Source organism: Varroa destructor, unplaced genomic scaffold (genome assembly GCF_002443255.2).
Source record: "Varroa destructor unplaced genomic scaffold, Vdes_3.0 BEIS01000007.1, whole genome shotgun sequence".
Taxonomy (NCBI): domain Eukaryota; kingdom Metazoa; phylum Arthropoda; class Arachnida; order Mesostigmata; family Varroidae; genus Varroa; species Varroa destructor.
Window position 1 is genome coordinate 10,667,547 of NW_019211460.1, and position 18,886 is coordinate 10,686,432.

General features: G+C 42.9%; 1 protein-coding gene and 1 long non-coding RNA gene across 6 annotated transcripts in view; one reads left to right on the forward strand and one right to left on the reverse strand.

Moving 5' to 3' along the window:
* LOC111253713 (uncharacterized) overlaps positions 1–18,886 on the forward strand; it is a 97,860-nt gene that overhangs the window by 55,656 nt on the left and 23,318 nt on the right. The window lies entirely within an intron of this gene.
* LOC147754300 (uncharacterized) overlaps positions 1–18,886 on the reverse strand; it is a 55,230-nt gene that overhangs the window by 26,831 nt on the left and 9,513 nt on the right. The window contains exon 2 of one of the 3 annotated variants that reach the window (XR_015316502.1): positions 9,434–9,478. The exons of the other annotated variants lie outside the window; for them this stretch is intronic. This is a non-coding gene — a long non-coding RNA (uncharacterized LOC147754300). The remainder of the gene's footprint in view (positions 1–9,433; positions 9,479–18,886) is intronic. 3 annotated transcript variants of the gene reach the window in all.

Consider the following 18,886-nt stretch of genomic DNA (forward strand, 5'->3'; position numbering starts at 1 on the left):
CCCCCTTTACGAAATTCAGTATACTTCAGTTTTGCTTTCACTCAGAGCATTGTCGCAGAGATACGCACAGATTCGTAAAGCTAGCGATGCGAGCCGCCACTCGGCCTCGTCTCGCTCCCTTTCCCTGTTTTCCGTTGCTTCGTTCGTTCACTTCGATCTCGATCATCGTTCATCCGCCGCTAACCGGCTTAGGCTTAACTTTAGCCTGGTCAGGCCTGAAGTCGTTGAGTTGGTCACTCCTTATGTGTTCGCCTCGTGTCTAGATTCCTACGACCGGCTCGGTTCAATGTCACTTATCTGCAATGTTTTGCGCTCATGAGCGTTGCGCTGGCGCACAACTGGGTCCCGGCCTGCTCCGCCTATGTCGAATTCGCGCAGTGTGTCTTCGCCAATCAGAATCTCGAAAAATGCTCACTCTTTTTCCCTTTTTGAATGGCTGCAACAGTACCCTTCTGCTTCAGCAGGCCGGCTTCACGGGATAACAGCTCGGAATGGTCGAAGCAAGTTTGCTCTGTGTATTTCTCGCGCGCGTTCCTCAGTTCCACTATGCCTTCTCTCTCGTTCTCTCTCTCTTGATGCCAGTATTCATTGTGTCTGTTACTGAGCTAACTCCGCGTCAAGGTTTTGCCAACTGCTAGGATAAATATTGGCTACTCGTAGGGGCGGCGGTGGTAGTGGTCGCTTTAGTCAAGGCTACCGAAGGTGAGGAGCACATTAAATGGAGGCTGGGTAAGTAGTTGGTCCGGCAATGCTTCTATACAGATGATGCCACGTGCACCGTGGAAATAGGATCAACGACTGCCTTCCCCCCAGCCAACCCCGGTCCCCATCCACTCCGTCTGTGCTTTGTAGTAGCCAGCTATTCAGGCAGCAGTCGGAGACCCAGGCTGAGTAGTGCTTGCTCTGTGATGTTACATTTTTGAAGAATCAGGGAAGTCTCGACGCTAGGGCGAGCAGGTCATCGAAATTCATACAATACTTTACATTCACAATCAGCGTTACCCCATACAGGCTTAAATGCGGGGGGGCTGCAACCCACAATCGGATTCAGGTCGTGGTCATGGCGCCGCGGCTGGAGGACGCATCTGTCGTCCTGAGTCACCTTACCAGTCACAGATTGGCGGGACAGCACCAGTCAATTGCATATTTGGTCGCACAAGAAATCGGTGAGGTGGATGGGAGGACAAGAAATCTCATTCTAGACAAAATTTGGCCACTGCTTGACTGTCCTTTAGTCTCAATGTTGATTATGTGAAACCGTGCCTGTATGTGGCCTAAATTGAAAAAGCATTTATTGAAATAATTAGATCGTCCGTGGCCTCGCTGACTCATGAACTAAACGGCATCGCGCCAGTTGGCGATAGTGGCGATAGAACAACTATGGCCGTACTTCGCATTGACACTTCGCCAGTTGCAAAAGCACGATGTCCGCTATAAAAGTACTACATTTACCCCTAAGTAATATGGCTTAATCATTTTAAGGAAATAGTTATTGTAGCTAAGTATCGCCTGTCTCCAGCTACAGATCACTTGTTGGAAAAAACGAACATACTGCCAAACGTATTGTCGTACGTGCGTTGCAAGTTGAATGTATCAATTAGTAGCTTTTACTAAACTTCACTAAGCTAAGATCAAGCGTCTATTTTCAAAGTAAATAGACCGTTAACCGTAAATAAATAAAATAGATAGATAAAAAACGCGAATTTTTTTTTATTATATATTATACTTTAAAGCTTGTTGTCGTTCAAAATATGCAAACACTTCGAAAAAAAAAAAAAAGAATAGTTCATATCTATGTCATAAAAAAAATCGGAAAAGAATTGAGATATAAAAAGTCCCAAGAAACTATTAAATAAATCTTCCTGTCTTTACATATCACATTTGGACAATTCAATAGGAAGAACTGTCAAGCTCTTCGTTCGCACGGTATTTATCATTGTTGAACACAATTTCGCATAATGACGATTCTCAGCACTCTTCACTCGACCCGCTGTTTTACATCATCTAAGTCTGCCTCTCTTTAACATCGAACATCATCGTATGTTGAACCTTCCTTTTATATTGACACCAAAGATACTAGCAATAAATGTCTAATACGCCTAAATGTTCTAGCTATATATACATTTGCTGTCTGTGGATGAACCGTGTTTGGCAAGTGCAATAACCCGTGGTAACGGTTAACAGACGGCTTATTTAATTCATTGGGGAATTTGTCAAGGAGGCGAGCTTCATTCTGTTCCCCAGATCTCGCTTCTGCTCTAATTTCACGCATCACTCACAGAATGTCGCTGTTTGTGGAGAGCGATGGACGACGCTGAAGCGTCCCAACCGCCACGAGGCCCGGCCTCACCCCCTGGCTCGCCAAATGAGGAAACAAGTAATTGCAGAGTTCGTGACGTGATCATCCGTTCAACACGCGCCAGCAGAGACTTAACGATTAAATCAATGTATAGAACACGTGTTCAGTGCTGTGCGAACATGGGAACATATGAGTCAGGGGGCATCGTGGTTGAATAGCAAAGTTATAGTAGAATAATGCCGAACAACGCTCTTCGACTAGGTAGGATAAAATACAATGCTTCAGCAAAACACAGCGAATCTACACGGGCATAGTATTACGGTGATACAATAGAAGTCCATTGACGAAAACCTCAATAGAGCTCGTGTCAACCAACGTAGGTGGCAAATGACAGGGATATTAAATGATTGGAGCTCAGAAAACTACCAAAGTTTTAGTGGCAAATCTAATACCAACAACTTCCAATGGCATGCTGTCCTGGTCATCAAGTGGTAGAGAAATTAAAAGGAGAAAATTATTGGAAGCAAGCGTCAGGGACCAAGGACTGATCAAGGGTCGATCTCCCAAAAACAATTGCTACTTTGTCGCCTTAGACGAGTACAAAGCAATTTAATATTGGCTTAATGAAATACCTGTGGAACATTTCTTTGAGGACATCGAAACCATGCGAAGCGACACCTTCGTTGTAAACAACAAATTCGAGGGGACAGTAACGAAACAACAAAAAAAAAACAAACGATTTCCTAAGTAATCCAATTATTTAACTAAAATGCCTCTACAAACATAAAGCGACTGTCGTAGAATAATATTATATGGTGAATAATAGCGTTTGACGACAAAATCGTGTTACACAATGGTCCAAGGCATTCATTAATTGTACTATAAGCATACAAGCGGGCTGAAAAATGACGTCATCCGTATTTGATTCTACGAAAGCTCTCTGGTCGTACTAAATGTTATTACATCGTTTGTGTGTTCCCCGTACGCCATACCAAGCGCGGATACAAACCGTTAGACTCAAACAGTTCCGAAATCGTTCGTATATTAAGTACCATAGGAAAGTTGCTGCTCATTGTGCTTCCCGTAAGTTCCGAGATTGGTTGACAAATTAACGTTCAATTGCCCTGGTACCTAATATGGAAAACCGGCATAACTTAATCTCTCTCTCCACAACTTAAAAAGTATGTATGCACTAGATTTACAAATACTAACTTGTACATATGCATATTTAAATTCGATGTTTGCTCAAAAAATGTCACGTATCGTCCATCTGGATTTTTCCTCGTGTAAATCGGCCTCAGCTAGTGCCTCTCATCAGACAGACCTATGTGTAGTCTGACAACGAATAACTAACTCTTAACCTTCTGGTAAGTCCGCTTCGACTACTTCGGTGATTTAAAGCTTAACTTCTTCTAGCGCCCTGCTATCGATCTAGTGCACTCGATTCTTCATAGCCCGTATCCCGTAGGATAGAAAAATTGCCAACATTTTGCCTCAGCTGCTTGAGACCAGGAATTAGCCCCATCTGTGTCAAGTGTATCCCTCGCAAAGAAGCGTTACCCTACTTGAATGTCGCAGTTCTAGAAGTAGGACCAGTCAGATATCCACCAGTGGGGCAATTATTACAGGATCTATACGACTACAACGAATGCTATCGCTATAGAACTATCAAGGCTTCTCCGCTCCTGCTCCCATTTGAATTGGCTCCGTACAAAGCTGAGGCGAGCTTGAAGCTCCAGCCCTGCGACTTCGTTTCCGAACGGAGGCTTCCCCATCGTTCTCTGACACTCACTCTTTCGTAAGTGTTTAATTAAAGTCAAGTGTCGTTCTTCTCCCCATATCCGCTTTCAGCTAGCCGATCCTGGTGCGTATGCTGCTTGCTGCTGTGTTCTTTCGTTGTTCAAGTTCCGTTGTCCGATAGGCCCGAGACAGACCCACAAGCAGATACTTTGGAGCTATGGAATCTCGCAGTAGCGTTTAGGTGGCACTTAGGCTGAGACGGAAGCGATGCCTACTTTTCGACGACGACCTGACCAGCCCTACGCTCGGTAGTAGCAGATGAGTTCCTGTTTTGTTCGAGCGTCTCTATCTTCTCCATTTCTCGACCATGCTCCGGTTCCTCTCTCCCCAAACGTGGCCACAGCGCCGCTTTATATGTCCTAATTTATTACCTCGACCGTGGAGACATCCTCCAGCGAAAATGGGATAGGGGATAAACCAGCTAACGGTCTCATTCTCAAGCGAAAATGGGACCAAAAGATGCACGGGCGGTTCGTGACATCGATAGATCCACGTGGTCGCAGCTCGACCCCCTAATGCCATGTAGGACCGAAAAGGCTAAAGACCGAAGGAAAGTGACGCGCCTTCAGATCTCTCGTCCTACCCGGGCCGGTGTAAGTTGATGGTACAGTTAGTATGCTAACCGGCTTAGATGCACTGTCACGAGAACATTTATTCAGTCCGCACGTCCACGTTGGTTCGCTGAGAGGTTGGCTGAAGATGAACGTTGAGACGCCCTTCACATAGGTAAGAATCGCGCATTTGGATTTGTGGCCTCATACTATCACGGCGTATATTGAGAAGAGAAGAAGATTTACAGCTGCCTCAGAGAGCACGGAAGCTGGGTCAGTTTGGGTTATACATCGTAGACCTCGAATTGCTGACACGGATTGGCGTGGTTGATAAACCGCTTTTACAGAAATTTTCAGAATAATGAGTAGGAAAATTTTACCGCCCGTTGGTACAACTATACGTGAGCCAAGCGTTTCAAGCGTTGTTTGACAAAAACTACTTGCCAGACACTTAACTGGAAGAACATCCTGGTTCGTAGGCAATATGAAAGCCATTTTCGAATAGCAATACGGGTTTCGAAGGGGTCGTTTGACGGAAACAGTATGAAGGACTTGATGGCCTATATTAAGGAAGCACTTAGCAAACTACTAAACGCTCACACGTGTACGCAAGGCGAATTTATTGAATTTAGAGTTGCTTAGTCTCGGCTTTTAAACGCTCGATTCTGATTTCTTTGGCGCACATATGTGTTCCAAAGATGAAACTGTCCTTTCACCCCTAATCGGCCGAACCTGAGTCCGCACCTGTCCTGTGTTACATTTAAGGGCCTTCTTCACAAAGTATGGGGCTTTAAGGAACTTGTTCAAATCGTCTTACACTCTGATGATTTGAAAATCGGCAGTCCTAATAGCTTTTAAATTTAGCAGGTCTTACAGAGGCTATAGTTTCATCTCGTACATTGCAGGAAGACGCGAGACAACCCTCACCACACCGGGCGCGATCAAAGACCGTCCTTTGAAGCTATTTGTGATCTATCAGATGCGAAAATAGCGCTGGTGTTGGCCTACAGAGTGAATGTCATTTATGACCTAGCCATTGCAAATTTGGATTAACTACATCGGGAGAAAGTTTACCACCTAACACGCGTACTAGGTCTACCTTTTAGGATTAGCCGACTCGTATATGTTTTCGACGCTACTCTGCTAAACCTGAGAGTGTGCTTAAGATGTCCAACCATCGAAGCCTACTTCGTGTTCCAAAAAATGGGCAATCCTCTAATGCAGTGAAGAATCGTAGATAGAAACATATATTTTAATTATTTTGCATGTCTGAATTGCCATTGATCAGCGACCAAGAAAAGAAAGTAGATGCGAAGGGTAGTATTGTATATTATAACATGACATCTTGTATATACCTAAGAAGATAATCGCACATCACTATACGTTGACTCTTTCATTAAAACAAATTTCTTTATATGGCTCACCGTGGCTTAAGCTTTTTTAACGTTGTCATGTACTTTAGACTATGTTGCCCTCTGATACGATCTGCTGTGTCGTCATTATTATGCGGCTCATCCGCCTAAGCATCCTCCGCAGCCCCCTGCTTATCGCTACGTATACGCCTATACATATCAGCCTCGCTTTGTTCTGCAATACAATTTACCCTTGGTTGTCCTTTTCCCAGCGCATAGTAAGGTTAGCTAGCCATATGTCCCCGTCCTGAACGCGGAACGTCTCGCGTGGGCAGCAGCCGTTACAAACTACCGCCGCTGCTACTATTTCTACAACGGGATGCCTGTGTCCCATCGCACCCTCCTGCCATCCGCATCAGTTTGCCTCGACTGGCCACCCGAATCTCTAACAACACCACTGGGTGTCGGTCGGCGAAACGGAACCCCTCCCCCCCCTCCCCGCCACGCGGACCACACTAAAAACGTCACTTGCCTTCCCTTTTCTCTGGTTGCTTCTTCAATCCGGTTTGCCGAGAAGAGCATCTGTTGGCCGCCAACTGCAGTGTCCCTGCAGGATCACACACGAATGCTCGACGCTAACGGTAGGCTATGGCACGCAACAACTACGCCAGGGCTGTCATTATTCAGTGTCTGTAAGCGGACTGAAGGGAGACATTGGGACTTGTGCAATACCAGTTCTGCAAGCATGTCGGGATCCAGGAAATCTCCTAGGAGGACGGGGGGAAGGGGGTCTTCTTCTAGTGAAAGTGCAAGCACTACTTAGTTGGCTGGAGGTGCCAAGCCACATCACGAACTATCACAAGATCTCAAACGTATTCTGTTTTCTTCTCTCCTTGTCTGATTAATCTCGAAACAATGTGTCTGTATCTCTATATCTTAAGGTACTTCCGTACGATGTCGCCTCTTATACACAGCATAAACAAATCTAGTGACGAATTAAAGTAAATCTGCGGGAAGCTAAAAATTTCATCCAACTATATAAACGTTATTGTAATAAATAGTGGTCTGCAACTCCAAGCGAATCAGTGTAATGATCGGCCGATGATAGCAGACTTGCAGCTGTTTCCAGATTAATCATATGTCGCATGAGTTAGTATCGGCTTCTGGACTTCAGGAGATACCATAGCAGGAAATTTCTACCGCAAAAAGACCCTTCATAACTTCTTATTCTAGCTTTCGTGTTTCCGTGATTTTGTGATTGCCACGTGACATAATAACGTTTACCAACATCCGCTGCCATGTTCTTACGGTTGGCACTGAGCACAGTTTATCAGGACTCGGGATGCCGACAAGTACAGCGAGCCACGGCCAATTACTACTACCGCCATGTTGAAAGTCTCCCCCCCAACACTCAACTGGACCGTCGACGACCGCCCATTATATTCTCGTTGAGTGAACATTGTTGAGAAAGCCACTGCTCTTCGGACGAGTTATCCCTTGCTTCTCCCCAACTCCTCCACGAAGAGCAAAAGTGGGATAGATACGCTGAGCCGAAGAGCAGATGCAATAGCGACCAGGCGGCCATGATGCCAGCAGCAGGAAGTAGTAGCTCGAGAGCGAAGAGGACGTTGAGATTCGTTTGGGAACAGCTGGTGTCGTCTGCTTCTATACGGTAGGGGGCCTTCTCTGGCCCTGTGGCACGGGTGTTGATGGTGTATGTCGCTAGTTGCTGTTGCTGCTTCTTCTGATTCTGTTTGTATCAGTTCCTGGTCAGGCCAGACAACGGACGACGGAGGACCGAGATTAGCTGGGACGGCACGGGTCTCATCTGGCTGACTGCTACCGAACTGTTGTACCTAATTGATGAACAGATGGGTAACTGGAAAGAGAAGCGTACTTTCACTTTTTGTTTGGTCGTCAGACAATTCCGGTAAGTGCATGTAGTGTTCTGTATATACGTGGGCGTACGAGAAGCAAATAGACGAGACGTAGAACGCATTATGGTGACGATGATCTATTGTCGATGGCATTTCAGTGCTCGAACGATCGACTGATAAAAGCGTATAAACACTTGGCAATCTTCTAACAACAAGAAAAACGTCGATTAGCTGTCATTCTTGGTAACGTAAGTCGTGTTCGCATTGTGTCTGGCCCGTAATATAAAAACGAGTGCCATATCGCATTGTGGCGAAGATTATTCTCAGCAACGCTAAACGAATAGCAAAACGCTAGGTTGAATCTGTCGGACGCGTATCTCAACGCCATTCTAGGTTAGCTGTAATTGGATTCAGTTAGTTTCAGCTTACTATGTTTAATATAAGATTATTCGCTTAAATAAATGCCCCAACATTTTTTAGCTGATCTGATAAGCTGTAGGTCGTTTCTTGCTTTTACTAGTTACATATTGGTATTTCGCTAAAAGGACACTTTAAGGCTTATGATTAGATGAATTAAAGGCGCCTTAATTCATCTAACCATACGCCGAAGAAGTGTGGGAAGCAGGCCTCTTTTTAATCATTTTAGTTTGCTTCTGATTGTTAAATGCAGACTAATTAACTAAACGGAACAAACGACTGATCTGACGTTACGGTTGTTTCCATGTGAAGGACAAATGCGCTTATATATATGCAGCCTAGCAGCGATTCTTGTAGCAAATTTTAGATGAGTACAGAACAATATGTTTCCTTTTTTTGTAATAGATTGTCTTTTTAGTTTCGAGCGCTGTGCATGCTTCTCACCTACGCTGTCCTACCTAATGGTTTTATAACACCACCGGTGACAAAACTGTTTAAGGTAAACAGTAGACGTCCAATGCAGGCCAACCAATTGGCTGCATTAACAATGACAAAAACGCAAACTATATAAACTTAACCTGTAATAATATGTGACTTGAAGCCATTGCTTGCTTTTGGGATTCCTCAGTGCAATTTTGAACAGTCGTCAACTAAACGCACCGACATTATCCATTTATCCGCTAGCTTTTTCCCAAAAAAATGTTAATCGTAAATTGAAACACTTGTTCATCCAAAACCGCATCAGAATTACTTTACTGCCTTTTAAGGCTGACGTTGACGGCCTGAAATAAGCATGTCCATTCCAAAATTGTCACGTTCCTGACTGTGGTAGACGGGTACGTTGCCGTAACACCATCGCAGGGATCAATTCCCCAGCCATTGGGCGCATGGATTGGCTGTACAATAAATTCCTCTTCTGTACCCCATCGTGGTTGGAATATTGATAGCAGTTCTTTTGTTATTTGTAAAAGCCTTTTCCCGCCTCGCCCGCGCCTACAATCGTCGCTTTCCAGTACAAGTTTACATCCTTCGCCTTTTATTAGCGCCTTTAATGTGTCCAGAAATTTCACTACCTTGGCCCTTGTCCATTCCAACAGAATCACACGGTGAAAATATTCATTTATGAAAAATACCTACCTGGCTTTCCGTAAATATATTGATCCGAACGCGCCAAAATGCCACCTGCAACACCCAGATTAGTCAGGCAGTAACATTGTATTGAACGTTTCACCTGATTAAAGCCACGATATGGCTAGACGCATTCTAAAAGTTTATACGGAAACTCACTTAAAAAAACTTCTAAGTTTTCCGCTCAGAACATTCACACAAACAAGCCTATATGTTGTTTGTCAGCATGTGTGAGTGAGCAGACAGTTTAGTAGAACTCAAGTGAAATTTTTATCAGGAACTCTTATACGTAGCTTTTTGATTATATTTAATAAGCGGCCCACTGAAGTATGCCCATTCTAATCGGATCAGACTCTACGTTCCAGCCTTGATTTCAGTCCAAAGCCTGCTTTGTCGGATCATTAATTGCGAAAGGTGTTATCATACTTGAAGGAAAATGATAATTACGAATAAGAAGTGTGCTTAATGATTCCATAAAATTTCAGGCAGTACTAGTAATGGAAGAAAATTCAATAGTTTGATAGCTAACATTGAGCTTTTTTTTTTTTTTTTTTTTTTTTTTTCTGTGAAACAAGTTGCAACAACAAAATATTTTTAACTAACCTAACCTAACCCGATTTAACTAAATTAAGTACTGGGCTATTCTGTAAGCTGGGCACTTACACTATTCTCTACCTGGGTTTCTTCTGCTAGCTGAGCGTACGTTCAAAGATACGGTAGTGTAATAAAGATACGTGCAATTGAACATAGCGGGCTAACCGATCTAAACGCTTGAATACACTAGAGACACTGTAAAAATGAAATGAAAAAAAAAAAAAAAGATCTGAGAGAATGAAAGCTATCAAGTGGCGTAGCCCCCAAAATTACTAGCATTGCCACAGGTTTTTTTTTTTTTTACAATTATAGCATATACGACAGTAAGTGTTTAGTAGAACGTCAGCTTCAACAGCTAAGTTAAAGCGATGTATCAGTTCGGAAATCAGAAACATTAAAACAAAGATTGCAGAAAAAATTTTCGTGTCTATAATTTGTACAAATGATGCGCTGATAGCCAGCTTTTGATTAGTGTAGTTCTTACCTAGATTGTTTAGGTGTGCATTTAATGCAATGTTACTGCAAATTTTCATTCGTTGGACGGGCAAAAAGCTTTTTCCGGTTTATGAATACAGGGCAGCATCCCGCTTGACCCAACCCGTAATTGAGATTGGAGTTGCATTAGTGTCTGAGGCAATGAGACAATGCTGATCGTTGTCGAGCTACTCTAAGTGTCAACAGGCCTGTATCGTCCGAATTTACAGAGACGGCGGTCCTGTTTGCTTTGTAAAGCCATCTACGTAGAAAAAAAAATCATTAAAATAGCCCTATACCTATCGTTTTCGAATAGAATTTCATCTAAAAGATGTTCAACGATAGGCTAGAGTTTCGATGTAGATACAGTGTGTCAACAATATCCCAACTGGAGAAAAAGAACTGACAAATTATTCAGCGAACGCGCAATGATAATAGGTGGAATTTATATTATACAAGGTTAAACAGCAGTACTATTTTACGCATGACATACCTCGGACGGAATTGACGGCATAATACCGTTACGCTGTCAACGTTGTATATCCACGCGTTAGTATTTGCCTGCAACAAGCTATCTATTGTGAGAAAATTTAATCGACCTAGCTAGTATACATCTTGCTTATATGCAAACCTAATATCACCAGCAAACAATGATATCGCCAACCGTAGAGCTAAGATTAGTCCTACCAGCAAAATCTTCGTCGGTCCTGAACAGTTATCACCACCTAAACCAACTACATCAGTTAACCGTCGAGGCGCCTTCGTGTGGTCAGATTCCAGGACGATGCTTCCATATTCTGTTAAGTCATGGCAGAATAGCTGCGATCTTGTGATGTGTGATTTCAATCTAAATTCATACAAAAGCTAGCCGATTTCGCTTTTCCTGTGCAATAAAGTAGAAAGGAACGAATGGAAATTTGGAGAGGACGCTGACTGGCCGTGATCGATTTCTGCGTCAGGAAGCATGACAACACGCACTTTCGACATTTCCATACATTTTCAGGAGTTGAATGTCGGCTCTAGTGAACGCTAGAGTATACAGAATGGTACAGAAACATAATATGCTGTATGGCAGCGGCCAGCGACTTCGCTGCAACGTATGTTAAAGGCTCCTTTCAGACGTTAGGGCGCCTCGCCCTGTACAGCGCAGGATTAGAAACTGAGAGGCTCCGTGCTGCCCGTTGAGGTGGAAATCGTCACCGAGACCATCATTCAAGAGCGTCGTTTTTCGTTCTTTGAACTGTACTTAAGTACTAACTTTTTCCTGACTTGCGTTTAGGAAAACCGTCGTTATATGAATTGACTAAAAGCGGGGTCCGTTTGGCGAAAGGCAGCGAATACGAAACTGTGGTCTGTGTCAAATTTCTTAATGCGCGAATATATTATATATGGAATAAAACAGTGTTTCAGCTAGCAGATCCTGGAATAAATGCGATTCCCGAGTATTGGTCTCCCGTTCATCACCTTCATGTATGCGCCTTACTGATATCTATTTATCGTAGTCGTAGGTATTCCCCGACGGATTGTTGTTTGTTATGAACAATACGAGTTTCTGCAATCGATCTACCGATAGGTCGTCTGCTGAGTTTCCATTGAAAACGAAAATCTTATATAAACGATTGAATGATGAATTGTCAGTAAATGATACAGAACGTAGTAGGATTATGTCAGACACAAGTTTAACCATTAATAATATTAATGGTTAAATTCGAACGATGTTTAGACGCGTGAGTCTTTTTTTTAAACGCAACAGGAAGTGCGATTTAACTGAGACGTGGAACTAGATAATGCGACCGGTACACACGCAATGAGCAAAAGCTTCTCATTGAACTCCGATATCATCTCGTTTTGTCCTACAAAAACCCTTCGCGTACTTCAACTACGCTCTACGAAACTGCGTCGGCTCCTGCATATACTGAACCTAGTGCTTCACTTGCGTCTTAAGCTCGTCGTATTCGTCTTGGGATGTTTTTCCAGCACTATGGGTTGATCAGAGCCCTTCATAAAGGATTTAGCAAATTCATAATACCCATATAAATATAATATTGTTATATTATAAGCCACCATGCTACATCAATTGCTTATAGGCAGACCAAAAATGCCCCTTCGGAAGCTAATGTTCCTGACCCAATAGTATCAAGCTAGATGATATCGAAGAATCTGACAACGGTTTCCTTAATAGCACCGAACACCTTAAGAACAGTAAACACACACTTTCAAGATAAAAATAAATCGGCATACAGGTAGTGTGCGATCAAGTACTAAGATATTCAACGGCAGTTGCGTATTATTGTACCTTTACAGAAAACATTAAGTGAGAAAATAATGAGACCCAAAGAAGGAAGAGAAAGGGTAACAATAACTGGATATGGAGCTGTCGAGACAAGATTGGTAGCCTTCATTTCAATTATAAAATAAAACAAAACAATAACCTTTAACAACGCTGACTTGCGCGAGGCAGACTGAAAGGATATTTATCATGTACTCTCTGCATTAAAGCGCTAATTATATCTTCATAGGAGATAAGAACGACCAATTCAGATCTTTTACACAACTAACTAATTATTAGATTGATGGCATCCGCTAAATGGAAGGAAAAGTTTCAAACCTGATTAAGTGACCCAGACGGTCACTGATATCCTTGCTCCATATCATAGCGCTGAAGAGAATAACTCATCCCTAAGAACCATCGGTACTTAGCCTAGGCTAAGAATCGCTATAATTAATGGTTGTCGTGCTGATTTCCGCGCGCTTCTCCAGCACCGACTACAGTGTAAATAGCGGAAACAGGCCACCGTATGAACTGCGTACGCCTATATGAAATACGGCACTTTTTCTCTCATATCACACATCCCTTACATTCTACCATAACATTAGCAAGGAAGCAGACAAGTCAGTCAGCCATCTGAAACTGAACACCACCTTCGCGTTCCTTTCTGCGTCTGCGGTCTTGCGCTAAGTGAACGAACAAAGAAGCCTACGACACTCACACGCTGTCTGGGCCTGCCCCACGGACCCGTAAGCATTTTGACCGGTTGGATAGACCTTGATGTCTAGGTTAAACCATAAGCCGTTCAGCTAAACCAAAACGACGGATGGGCGAGCAGAAAGAGAGAGAGAATCGCCCGATTTACTGCATTTTTGCCATCAAAATGCATTTATACACACAGAAGGATGGACGGGGCAGTGGCAGTAGAGGCGTACGGTACATTTTCATATCTTCTGCGTATTTTTCATACACTACCTTCGAATGCAGAAAAATCGCCATCTACCACTATGAAGTAGCCGGTGGATCCTCGGAGATCTCGGGTGGAAGCATTTCTTACAGCGCAAGAAGTAAGTGAGGAGTATCCGCCACGGAGGATGCGGGCCCATTTGGCCTCTGAACCACTATTTGGCTGGCCATACGAACCTCCTTAGTCTGCTCCGTATACTCATATTTTTGCTTCCTCAGCAAAAGATTAGAAAGGAGCCGAATTGACACGCTGAGCTCGCAAGAGGTCCCGCGCCTTTGTGCCAAGCTAAGAGAGTGAAACTGGCCAGACGGAGCCTTCCATGCAGAAAACTGACCGCAAGCGACCGTGCCGTCGCTGCAAACGCTGCGGCGTAGTGGTAACGTCTACCGACTTCCAAAGAATGAAACAGCCGACCACATGTGGTCGCCTGTTAGGTCAGTCTCTGGAGAAAAAGAATGATATCATTTAACTGTGCCAAGCAGATCGGAGAAGCAGCAAGTTGGGTCAGAGCGCTCTAACAAATAGCTCGGAAAAAAAACAGAAAAATTAACTCGTATTCTGTCTAAATATAGTATTACTTTCTTCCAAATAGAACCTTAAATAGATAACAATGATACGCATAGAGGTGCTCATTATTTCAGACAAACCACAAAAACGTGTATTGCTTTGATATTCAGCGGTCTCTCTAAATATAAAATTTACGCTTAATACAAATAGACTTGGTCAGCTACCTAGATGTAGAAAGTTTATATACAGCTATTTATGTTAAGATTTAGTCATTTAAGTTACGATTCTTGAAGTGCATTGATTTTTAAATAATTTAACATCCCCGCGGAAGGGGGCTGAACGAATTTCCCTTCCGTTGCTTAAGTCATTTTATGTTTTACTTCAACTTAACTTGATCACGTGTTGGGAAGTAAAGTTATCTGTTAAAATTTGGCGTCGGGCAAGGTCGTCTTCATTGGTTCGATTAGAGATTTGCCTAGGATTTGTTCTTTGGTATTTCATTGCTAGAATATTGAACGGAAGCCCGCTAGCCTATCTCGAACTCCTGGTCAACTTACCCAAGTAGAACAGCTACTCGCATTTTACGCTTCAAAGGGTCACCATTTGGGATGGGATATAGCGTTGCCGTATTCTATTCTGAGTTTTGTAAAAGTTACGCTCTCATGGCGCTAGAGAAAGCGTCAGATAGGCAACAACTGGTGCGGACTCCGTTAGGTACCCGGGACCAGTTATTGACCTTGTCAGATGGTCGTCGCCATACCCCCAATACACGACCGAATAAAGCTAAATGGAAAGTTGCCACGAGAGCACGCCGTTACGTCAATAACGTTCATTTGATGAATACTGTGGCGGTGAAAGCAAACAGCTGTACGCCTTCGGGCATCCATCCCTCATGCGAGCGACATTTTCTAGTTACTAATCCGGCCGATATTTGAACTCGGTATACGTATGGTATTTAAGTGAATGCACTAGGTCTTTTTTACTCCGTAGTTCTATTAACTTCTTAGCAAGCTTGAAGCATCGACAGCCGTGGGTTTTTCAACGGAACGGGATCGATCGACCACCATTATGCTGGAAGTGCCAAATATGTCTCGAACTTTAACGTTCACAGAATGAACGCGATGATCGTCTCCAGAGCAAGTCGTGTTCTCAAGTTTATTGTTGAAAGCCGTTCATTAGCTTGACCGATAACACTCACACACTGGTGGATGCATCCATGTTGCTTCAAAATTCCGATATGAGTAACGTTTTGGTCTAAGCCATGTAAAGGACGCTAGTGGAGGCGTTAACAGTACACTAGCGAATTGATAGAAGATAGAAATAATTCGGTTTTTTTTTTTTTTGCAAATGCTAAGACACATATTGTTACGGGAGACTACGGAAACTGTTTACGTCAATAATTGAAACGGTATACAACACTGAAATCTTTCATGTCTGCTAACGAGGGTGAACTTTTCATATAACTTCTGTGCGCTCTTAGGAAGTCACAAGTAAGTTATGATGTTGATTCTTATCAATTATAGCATAAAAAACGATTTCGCGAGAGGTAAGGAATCGCTAAAAATTAAAGAAAAAGATCAACAATGAACCAGTCACGGGCCGTATATATAACGCTGAATAGGATTCGTTGGCCTAACTCATCCAATACGTACAATAGCTTTTGCATTTTTTCTTGCTCATATAAGAACTCTGGCGAGAAGCTACCTTCAATTAGAATTTCTTATTCACGTTCACTGTTATTATTGATCTACCTTGCACACATAGTCAGAGGCTTCCTTCGTTACTTCCTACGCATCCGCCGGCGTTTTGGGATTGTTTAAAAATGTATTCTACAGTCCAAATTCGCATAATTGAAAATCCGTCCTTGACATTTCTGCCGTTCGTTCTGTTTCGAATGTACCGAGTGTTGTTGAGGCAGATGGTCTCACGTAGAGAACGTACGTACTGCGCACATTTTGAATGTCGACGTCAACTAGGTAAAAACCCGGGTCAACCACTGTCACAGCAACTAAGCCATTGTCAGAAGTGTGGCCGGTTCGTGTAAAGGAAAACCGGGAGAGCGCGCGTTTCTTTCTTTTGTTTTCCCCATCTATGTTTGTTTCGTAGAAAGGCCAAGATACACTATTGGCTGTACGTGGGTTGCAAGCAAAAGCAGCTTTGAAAAAGTCTCACTCTACAACACCGTTAGTTATTCGTTAATGAAAATTTACCGCTGATATCTTCACAAGTCAAATAATCAGCTGCACGTAGAAGTCTCGTGGTCGATATTATTCAATACGTACGCGTACGCACAAAAGCAGGCCCATCGTGCTGTTTCTGCTTTGGGTGTGATCATCTCGTACGTACATTGTTGATGCACTTGTTAAACTATCTGTGTTACATTCGTACGCTGGGTGGAGGCGTATTATCTAGAACGCCCAAAGGGCAAAGAAGGATAAAAGCAGTTATAACGATAGATAAACCGAATTCGACAGCGGCGCCAGTTTATGTGAGACAAGACTGTATAATTGCGTTCGCAAAAACACCATAGTTTTCCATATTGCAATAACCGTAATTAAACACTACAATTATACCTAAATACTTTTGACGCTAGACTCGAAAGCTATCATCAGGTGAACGGCGCTTTACGTGAAGCGATAAATTGTCCGTTCTGTAAGGAGGCTGTTCTTTAATGAATCCCACAGGTAGATATGGGTTGTTCGATCGTACGGAAATAGCCTTCATTAGAAGTCCTCATGAGACCTTGACCGTCCTCACCAACTTATTCCATAACAAACTACCCTGAATCATGGCTAAACGTATAACACCAGTTCTGTATTGCGTGGTCGGATCAAGTTGATATAGTGGCGGTATTCTAGAATCATTCTAATGACAGATAATATAGTGAGCACGTAAGCAATAGCTGGATGCTATTTCACACGCTTAATCAACTTACGCCCTAACTTCGGTCCTAATAGAAATCGAAGAGAAATGCCAAAAAGGGCCAAAAAATAGTCGGTTCTGGAAGTGGAACGTCCGTAATGAACTATCTCATTGCTGTTAAACTTGAAGCGATAAAGTCAAACATTGAATTTTTCTCATTTTGTGAAGGTATAACATTATCTCTAGATCTAATAGCCTCCGCCAAGCTACTCCGGGCAGTGAAGAAGTAACTGGTGGTAATAGTGGGGGCAGCAGCGATAGCAATATGTGAGCTTTATGACGAATAATATTGCTTCACTCGCAGAGAAGAAGAGTTAGCGGTTCTCAGCAGCTTCGCGGACCCTTATGATGCATGGGACTTCCTATAGGTTTGGACAGATATAAGTGGCGGTTCCTAGCGGAAACCTGTTACGGCTTCTGAGAGGCGTTGAAAATGTATGCACAACGATGATGGGCCGCACATGGTACAAACGAAACGGCTGGGCCTAGGTAGACCCTTCTCGTTCATTGTATAGACGTATATATGTATATAGACGACAAGCTGCATCTTGATTACTCGGTGCTCATCAGGCGGGTGTACGCATTGCCATGCGCTGGACACTAATAAATGGTCGGGACGTTTCTAATACAGTGGAATAGTAACAAGATTGTGTCCAACATAGACAAGTCCGTTGACCGAGGGCTCGAACGGTGAGTACCCTACCAAGTCATTGGCATATACGCTTGCCAAGAAAAACTAAGATAACACCGTACTTGCCAGAGACAGATTTGAAATGAATAGACGCTAACGCTGTTACTGGTTTGGGAAGATACATAGGTCGTGCGCAATTGAGCGTAAATGGGTATCGGTTTGTGCTTATCGAAATATACACGCATGTATTCACATATGTATATATATGTGTCCGTAAAAGTATCTATTCAAACAATTCAACGCTTCAAACAAGCTGGAAGTAACGAAAATAATGTGATGTTTCAACATGTGATTTGAACCTTTTTATATGTGCAAGTTGCCGCAAAATTACTGCAATCCAATGATGCTTACGTCACAAAAATTCATAAAATGCGACCCAGGCATATTCACCTCGGCTGAAACACTACGTGGGCTTTTTCTATCTCGACGATTCAACTTTCAAGGAAAACTATTAACAGCAAATACAAACATACACATAATTTTTTTCACCGATTCATCGCCGATTTCTTGTAGGAACACGTTCGGCTTCGGGTAGCAAGTAACTCCGCTGACGTTTGGATAGATAGCTTTGTTGAGAAACGTATAGCGTTAATTTGTTTTTTTTTTTCAATTAGTTTCACCCAATTAAGGAAAATAACTATGTCGGCTTACGCTAGAAATTTACTAGAAGTAGGGCTAACTCAGATCAAAACTTGAACGGCTATAATCGTTTCAGGCTTTTAGGTTTAGCTAGGTGACGACTTGCCTGTTACTGGGGTCATGCTTAGCGGTCGTGGGAACGATTATGCACCCTTAAAATCGGTTCACTAAGCTATCGATCTTTATCCGGAAGTCCTTTTTATAAACACCAATGAATGTATACGAAACTGAACATTGATTGATAGCAATATGTCAATAATAACATGTTTGCCTTGTGTTCATTGTTGATGTTGCATCAGCGCTTTGGACCGCATCTATGTCCTATTAACCCGTTCAAGCTGCTCAATCCAGAGCGATTTCTTTACGCATATTTATTTAAGCTGATTTTTAATATCGAAC